Raw genomic sequence first — 8,860 nt, 5'->3', positions numbered from 1 at the left:
GCCACGGAGCAACTAAACCTGTGCGCCACAACTACTGAAGCCCACGCCTAGAGCCCATGCTCTGCAGCAAGAGAAGCCACCTCAATGAGACGCCCTTGCACCGCAACAAGAGTAGCTCCCGCTTGCTGCAACTAGAGAAAGCCTGCGTGCAGCAACAAAGACCCAATGCAGGCAAAAATAAATAAATAAACAAATAAATAAATTTATATATTTTTAAAAAAGCTAGATTAGAGAACCTGACTCTGGTGTGAAAAGTTGAAGTGCATGCTTCCACCACCCAGCCCAAATCTAAGGCATTAGATTCACATGCTAAGCCCCATGACAGAGTGAGCAAGTGAGAATTGGGCCTGCAGTCACTTCTCTCACCATCCACATGCCAAGACTACAGGCCTGCCACACCCACCTAGTCATAGGTTGAACAAGAAGAATGGCAAGCCTGCCCCACTTAGGAAAGATAGCCCGGGGGGCTTACCACGTGGAACAGAAACAGAAGGGGCAGTCTGCTTTTTTTTTTTTTTTTTTTTTTTTTTTGTGGTATGCGGCCCTCCCTCTGTGGCCTCTCCCGTTGCGGAGCACAGGCTCCGGACGCACAGGCTCAGTGGCCGTGGCTCATGGGCCCAGCCGCTCCGCAGCATGTGGGATCTTCCCGGACCAGGGCACAAACCCGTGTCACCTGCATTGGCAGGCGGATTTTCAACCACTGCACCACCAGGAAAGCCCGGGGCAGTCTTTAATACACTAGTGCTGTCCACCATTAATTGTAGCACAGTGAGCATGAACTCTCACCCATCACATGGTCTACCCCCTCAGTGGAAAGTGAATCATGGGTAGGAGAGACCAGAGCATTCATCCAATCCTCCTAACAGAGGGGAGAGCGGGCAGAAGGTCCTTTATCTGCTGTACAACCAGCATCAGTATTCCTCCCCTCACCAGAATCAGTTTTGAAGAGTAATGCTCTGTGCTATCCCTTGGAGGATGTCTTGTTTGTGATCTAATCCAAGGATTGATGACTGGGGAAACAAGCTTTAGGCTGAAAAGATGGAATTTTGATTGGAGAAAAATGTTATGCCTAGAAAACTCCCCATGGACAGTCTGCAAGTCAATCCTTGGTTTATGCAAAACAGCACCTGTGCCTCCGTGCTGATGGTGCAGATGTAGTAATTAGCCACGCGGAAAAGCCATCTGCACGCCTGGGATTGGGGAAGAGCTTTCTCCTTCTCCAGGAGTGGGGTACTCCAACTTAAAGAGAAACAAGCATATGAGAGGCCAGTGTGGAAAGGCTCTGAAAAATCTGTGACTACTTGGCTTGTGAAAATTGCCTTTTGTTTTCAAAGGAACAACATTTTTGAGAAAAATGAAACTTTTCTCAATGTGAGATCTTTCCTCTTTGTATCTGTATTTTATATTGGAATACAGTATGGCAATGTTAAAAAACCATGAATGAATTTTGGAATTAGGCAAAGTCAGGCTTAGGATCTGGCTCTCTTACCTATGGGGGACCTTGGCCAAGTTACTTCACCTTTCTGAGCCTCAGTTTCCTCATCAGAGTGGAGATAATCATAGCTACCAGGCAGGATTTTTGTGCAGAAGAGTGATGTTGGATGTAAAGTGCCTGGCCCAGAATGAATTGTGATGATGAGGTATGTTTTTTTCTAAATACTTTATTCTGCATCACAATGGGTAGATTTGCAAGCTTTATTTGTGCCCAACACTAAATCCAGAAGGATGTTTTTTCCTTTATGGTTCAGAAAAACTAGGTCAAATTTTAAAGTGGGAATTAGGAGATCATGTTCCAGAAAGATCCTTTCTGGTCTGTATTATTGATTTCCCCAGAGAATTAGATCATCCAAACATTTGCAGATTCATTGGAGTGCCAGATGTGGTTATTGTGACAGAATATTGCCCAAAGGGAAGCTTGATGGATGTTCTGTTCAATGGTGACATTCCTCTCAACTGGGGTTTCCAGCAGGAGCCAGGCATTTGCGTGGTAGGAGACACACTAGTGAAATCCTGCAACCACGCCGTCTTTTTTTTTTTCTTTTTTTTTTACCATCTTTAGTGGAGTATAATTGCTTTACAATGGTGTGTTAGTTTCTGCTTTATAACAAAGTGAATCAGCTATACATATACGTATATCCCCATATCTACTCCCTCTTGCGTGTCCCTCCCACCCTCCCTATCCCACCCCTCTAGGTGGTCACAAAGCACCGAGCTGATCTCTCTGAACCACGCCCTCTTTACATCAACATTCTTTTTTTTTTGTAGGAATTTAACAGAAATTTACTTGCATAGGTTTAAATTGCAGTTTCTATAATAAAAATAGAAAGGTTACATCAACATTCTTAAGGATCTATTGCCATCTGAATGCATTATCTTGGAAGAAGATTTGTGTTATATCTTGGGGCATGAATGGGAATGGGTAGGTCATTATATCTAGACAAGGATGCCTAGAGGGAACAGGATTTTGAACCAGGCTCACCCACTGGTGCTCAGCGGAGACCTGACTGGATATGCTGACAGAAAGTCCTGTTTAACATCTAAAGAGTGTAGCTACAGGCAAGTAGTAGGCACTTGCTAGGTCTAATAAATTTATATAACAAACACTGTGTTGGACGTGAAGGTTACAAAAATAAATAAGAAATATTCCCTGCCTTCAAGAATGTCTTGGCTTGGTGGGAAAGACAAATAAGCAGAGTTATAGAAGTGTTGATGGAAGTCCTAGGGGAGTGTCAGGTGCATGGGGATAGCATCTAGTCTAGACTGGGCATAGGGAATGAATGGACCATGGGAGGTTTCCCAGTGGCGGTGAGCTGAGGAAAAGTGGACGTTTGCCAGGAGAAGGGGAGAAGACAGGTCATTCCAAAGAGAGAGAACAATATGTGAAATATGTAGGAGAGGATGGTCCAGTCTGGGATTGTAAATCGATTAAGTATTACCAGAGCTTAGAGATGAGGGTGGAGTGGGAGGTAGGAGTGGAGAGAAATGAGGCAGAAAGGTAAGCAGATAGTCCTGAAATGGGCCAAAGTGGATATGATAATTTAGTATTTGAAAAAATGGAATTTCAAATAAGAGAGAAAAGGAGAGATTGTGTGAATAAAGGATTCAGGACAACTGTCTAACCATTTGGCAAAAGTAACATTAGATTCCTAGTTCACACCTTTAACCAAAATTAATTTGGGGGCAGCTTTAAGTTTTCAATATGAAAAATGAAATTTTAGGAGTACCAGAAGTAAACACTCAGATATGATTATGTAACACCACAATGAAAATGTAACAGGAATATGAGCATCTGGGAAAAGTATTTCTAACATGATCTCTTACCAAGTATAACTAACAAAAGAGTTCAGGTTGATATTCATGGACCAGCAGGTATTAGCAATGTAAGTAGCATAACAAATAACTTCTGGTCTGTAATTATAGATAAGCCTATGAACATCTCAATTTATTTTTAAATGTGACATGTATAGGCAAATCAATTTTATTTGGAAGAAACATTCACTTTTTTCTGGATAATTATGTCCCCATAGCATTCAAAATGTGTGTATAGCTGAGCTTACCTGAAGCAATGTGTCCACTGTCCCTGCAAACCGTGGCTCTGCATTTCACAGAGCCACACATTAAAAATCTGTGTGGATTTTTAATTTGCTCTGGATGAGGGATTTCACATCAAAATGACCTGTGTGTCTTTTTGCAGCTATGCCATCATTTTGTTGGAGACTGCCACACGAAGAGACCTGGTCTTGGTAAGAGTCTATTGGACATATTTTCAAGTGAACCATCAGAGAGTCTGCTTCTCCATTGCTTAGCAGTGAACAGTATGTCCTACCCTAGCAGAGAACGATGTTGTGTCTGATTTGATCATATATTTTTTGGAGAGAATAAGATATATATTGTCTATCTATCTATGTATGTATCTATCTTTGAATAGCATATACTTATGGTTTGAAAAAGTACTGAAAAAATTCCATACTAAAGTGTTTCTGGGTGTTAGGGTGAGTTCCCCCATCCAAGTGTAGGCAGATTGAGTTGAAGGAGAGCAGGACTAAACATTCTCTCACTGCATCTGAAACACAGGGATCCTTTGGGATTTGTTTCGTTTGACCATATTCCAATGATAATGATGTTGAGTGTGGATTTTGTTCCCCAGGATGTGAATCCTTAAATAAATTCCTCTTATCCTTTGGTTTTGTTTATTTATTTTAAGAAATTTCCCTCCAGGTTTATGATTTCTAGTAGATCACAGAAATTATACATAGTTTCAACAGAGACCAAAACTGTCATAAAGACATTATCTATAAGAGAAATAGGGGGCAAGTGAAGGTGGGATATGGTTCTTTGAAATAATTTTTCATTTCATTATTTAAAATGTAAAACCCTTGGGAGCTGTGTATGTTGACCAACAGTTTTGTGTGCTTCTGAATGCCATTTAACAGATAAATCAGGGATGTGGGAATTTCAACCAGAACAGACAATATCAACTGATCTTGGTACTTTTAAAGAAATGCAAAGAGGAATTGCAGGAGAGATGGTAGTATATGATGAGAAAATCTGCCTCAACTCTCAGATCAGAGGAATCGTGAAACGTTGACGGTAGTGGAGAATTTATTTTATACCGATAACTACAGTATTTGGGCTCACTATTCCTATTTCCCCCAATTATATAGTTACTGCCCAATTAACTGGTTATAGCTTTAATATATGATTAAGCAAATTAATTTTCAACAACAACCATGCAGTTTAAGTGTAATCCCACAGGGACTAAAACAAAACAAAACAAAACAATGAACTAATACTCTTCGTGGGGATTGGCTCATACTAGTCACCATTTGTCATCAATATCTGAAAGCAGACTTTCTCAGACAAGGGCAGATGAGCAATGTCATTTCTGTACTGATCAGTAACCATATATGGAACTTGTCAATGGCAGGGGCTAGGATGACATCACTCTGTCCTCTACAGGAGTGAGGTGAGTGTGTGGAGAGCAGGGACAGGGGGTGTGGGTTGTGAGGGGCAGTGAGGAGTAGAGGGCCTGAGCAGCAGTGCTAGAGTCGACCAGCCCATGGTGGTGAGCACTGGAATGAATGGATGTCTAGGAGGTGCCCACTGGTGGAGATTCTTACACGCCAGGTTGAGAAAGTCATGCTTGATCAGAAAGGAGCACTGACAGCTTTCAAATGGTGGAAATGACATGGTGGAAAGAAGAGAGAGACAGGGATTGGTGGCACAATTGAATTTTCTTTCCTTCGTGGTTAATTAATGCACTTAGTAAGGGCTCCAGAGCAGATCATATAAAGGAATGCCTAATGCACAGTGTAATTCCAAATGCTATTTAACAGATAAATTGATATACTTGCTAACTTGATAGTTAGCATTCCCTATGTCCCTTTTTACCTGTCAGACGGAGGCTAAGGGGTTGAATCAATCATCTCAGCTTGTCCCTTTGGGGACATACAAAACTAGAGCTATTAGGTGGAAGTCACCTTATAGATTGTTTATTTGTGCTAGTTTGTTTTCAGATGTGGCAGCTGAGACCTAGAGAGATTGAGAGAGCTAGTCAAGGCTCTAGCTCGCTCCCTTACTCCCATTCAGTTCTCTGGTGGAAGGACACAAATTCAGCCCTGGGCTTCCTGTTTCTCTCTCTCCAATTCTACTTCCTTTATAATTTTGCGTGACCTCAATATCCATGAGGACGATGTGCCCAATACCCGTCGGTTTTTTGACCTCCATCTTCTCCCTTGATCTTGTCCTTTACCTGCCTCAACTACCCATTTCTATATCACACCTGAGATATCATTATTACCCCACGCTGCAACCCCTCCACAGTATCCATGTCAGTATCTCACTCTTTGACTTCCACCTCCTGTTTTTCTAGCAAATTGCCTTTAGTTTTCCAACCTCACCAATGTATCATTCTGGGACGTCCAATCCATTGACCTGACTGCAATTCACTCCCTCTCATACCCCCCTTTCCTCCTCACCTGCATTAGGGTCTATGGTCCATCATTGACTTAGATTCCTTTGCCTAAATTCTCTTCTGTTGTCTTATCTCAAACTGACAAGTTTTGTATGTTTGGTAGATTGCTGTCTCTCACCTCAGGACTATAAACTCCTCTAGGGCAAGACCTTTGTCTGCTTTGCTCCCTGCTATATCCGAGTGCCTAGGACATGATTGACACATGTTAGGTGCTCAGTGTTAGTTGAGTGAATGAATAAATAAATCATTGAAAATGAGTGTAGCTTTCAGAGTGGTTAAATTATATATATATATATTTTTTTCTTTATTGGAGTATAAGTTAAATTATATTTTGCTCTAGAGTGTTTGGCACATGCTTCTGTTTTGATTATTTCTAATGCTAAGTTGTTTTTTACTTTTCTTCATTCCTTTTCTCCCCTTCCACAGAAAGAAGAGCCTCATTCTGTGGGGCATCCTTGTGTCTCCCTCTTGAGGAGCTGATTACAGGGAAGACTGAGAATCTCTGTCCTTGCCCTTCAGAGTATGCAGAGGTAAGAGGGTGAGGAGGGACAGGGAACTTGACTCTGAAGCCATTACATTGACTAACCACGAGCTCATATTATGTCTTGGAAAGAGGTATATCAACAAGAGTAGCCTGGGGACTTCCCTGGTGGTGCAGTGGCTGGGAATCCGCCTGCCAATGCAGGGCACACAGGTTCGAGCCCTGGTCAGGGAAGATCCCACATGCCTCGGAGCAGCTAAGCCTGTGCACCACAACTACAGAGCCTGCGCTCTAGAGCCCATGAACCACAACTGCTGAGCACTCGTGCCACAACTACTGAAGCCCGCGTGCCTAGAGCCCGTGCTCTGCAACAAGAGAAGCCACCGCAATGAGAAGCCCGCGCACCGCAACGAAGAGTAGCCGCCCGTGCTCTGCAACAAGAGAAGCCACCGCAATGAGAAGCCCGTGCGCCGCAATGAAGAGTAGCCCCCGCTCGCCACAACTAGAGAAAGCCTGTGCACTGCAATGAAGACCCAACACAGCCAAAAATAAATAAATAAAAAATAAATAAATGAATTAGCTTATAAAAAAATAAGTGGTAGTTATTATTTAAAAAAACAAAACAAGAGTAGCCTGTTGCCTCAAGTAACAATAACAACGTCTTGGCATTTTTCTGGCTTTTCCAAACCCACCTCCAGGTAGAGATGACCCAGTAGGCAACTGGAATATGTATCAGGAACTTGAAACAGAGGCTCAGATGGAAATAGAAATTTGGGGACCATCACTTTCCATGCTGTAATGTGGCCATAAATAGGGTGAAGCCTCCCAGGGAGAAGACGTGGAGAGAGAAGAGAAGAGAGAGGGCAGAATCCAAGTTGGGAGCCCAGCATTCCTGCAGAGCTCTGGTACCATAAAACATAATGACCAAGTGACACATGTGATGATGAAAATAAAGCAAGCATGTTCATATGCAGCACACAGATAGCAGATACAGCTATGGAGCCCTAATACCTGTCACTTTGGGATTTACACATGCACATGGGCTTATGATAATTTGTATAATTGATAAGAATTAATTTACCAAAACATGAAATGAGAATTGTGACTTTGAAAGGGTTAGGTGCAGTTCATAGGACAGTGGTGGAGTGGAATGGACCAGCCAGTGATATTACAGAGTTCATTGATCTAGTCCCAGCCATGGCGTTAATTGCCCTCATGAGCTTAAACCCTCAGGCCTCTGGCATCTGAGAATCTCTGGGCTTTAGTTTCCTTATTATTATTTTTTGCCCGCCCTGCGCAGCTTGTGAGATTTTATTTCCTATGACCAGGGATTGAACCCAGGCCCTCAGCAGTGAGAACGTGGAGTCCTAACCACTGGACCACCAGGAAATTCCCTTAGTTTCCTTAGCTTTAAGATAAAAAAGGATACTACATCAGTGAATCCAAGGGGCAGACACAGGTTGCATATCAGAACTGGGTATGAGCCCCTAAAAGAGCACGTATCTTGTGTGATATTATCAAATTTCATATTTGCAAAATGAACAAAAATCATATTGATGTAACAGTTGTAGCTACTGAATGTAAAGCTCAACCAGATCTTCCTGGCTGGTGGGGCTAAGGTTAAAAAAGATAGGGAAACCCAGGAATAGATGATTCCAAATTGTTCATTTCTGTAGTTCTTTTCAGAATATCAGTAAATCAGTGCATGACTGTTACTCTTGATCACTACAGTTGATTAGGAGGTACAGGAAGAGGTACAGGAAAGACAACCCATCCTAAAGACCCAATTTGAACAAGTAAAGAAGCTTTTATACAAGATGAATCCCAACAAAGTTGTCCGGTGAATCTGATGATGTGTCTGGTAAGCTTGGGTGACTTCCTAGTCCTCACTAACTGCACCCATTCAGGTATGGATTTACCAGAGCAAGTCTCAGTGGTGCACCCCCTCAGAGCTGGCTTGCTTACTGGATCCTAAGGGGATGATAATTATAAGCCAAGGCCCCCTATGGAAATCCCTCTGCCTTCTAGGAGCTTTCTAAGAGTCAGAGATTAATACACAGGGAGCAAAGTGTTCCCATGAAATAATTTCTCTTTGTGATGGCTGCTTAGTTGGAGAAGTACAGGAAACACCCAGAAGTACTTGTGGCAGAAAGGACCCAATACCTAATGCCTGAAAACCAAAAAACGGACCTCCTGCTCTATAGTAAGTAATGCATTATTGAAGTACGATGTCAATAATAAAGGCTGATTTAGTTAGTTCATGCATTTCCATTTGACTTGTTTTTCTGGAATGCTCTTTTCTGAAAGTTAATTGCTGAAGCCATGGAAATAACAATTTTACATCTTTGTTTTAAAATCCTGTGTTCTGATTGTATGAATTTTAAAGGGTCAGTTCTCATTTGCAC

The 8,860-nt window shown here is 42.1% G+C and overlaps 1 long non-coding RNA gene across 1 annotated transcript; it reads left to right on the top strand.

The window, feature by feature from the left end:
- The first annotated feature begins 3,692 nt into the window (after nucleotides 1-3,692).
- On the top strand, nucleotides 3,693-8,649 carry LOC114486888 (uncharacterized). The gene is made up of 4 exons (XR_003681282.2): nucleotides 3,693-3,743; nucleotides 6,401-6,504; nucleotides 8,187-8,316; nucleotides 8,565-8,649. It is a non-coding gene; the product is annotated as an uncharacterized lncRNA (long non-coding RNA).
- The last annotated feature ends 211 nt before the right edge of the window (nucleotides 8,650-8,860 follow it).

The sequence above is a fragment of the Physeter macrocephalus genome, chromosome 9 (genome assembly GCF_002837175.3).
Source record: "Physeter macrocephalus isolate SW-GA chromosome 9, ASM283717v5, whole genome shotgun sequence".
Lineage (NCBI taxonomy): Eukaryota > Metazoa > Chordata > Mammalia > Artiodactyla > Physeteridae > Physeter > Physeter macrocephalus.
This window is presented reverse-complemented; position numbering and strand designations above follow the sequence as displayed.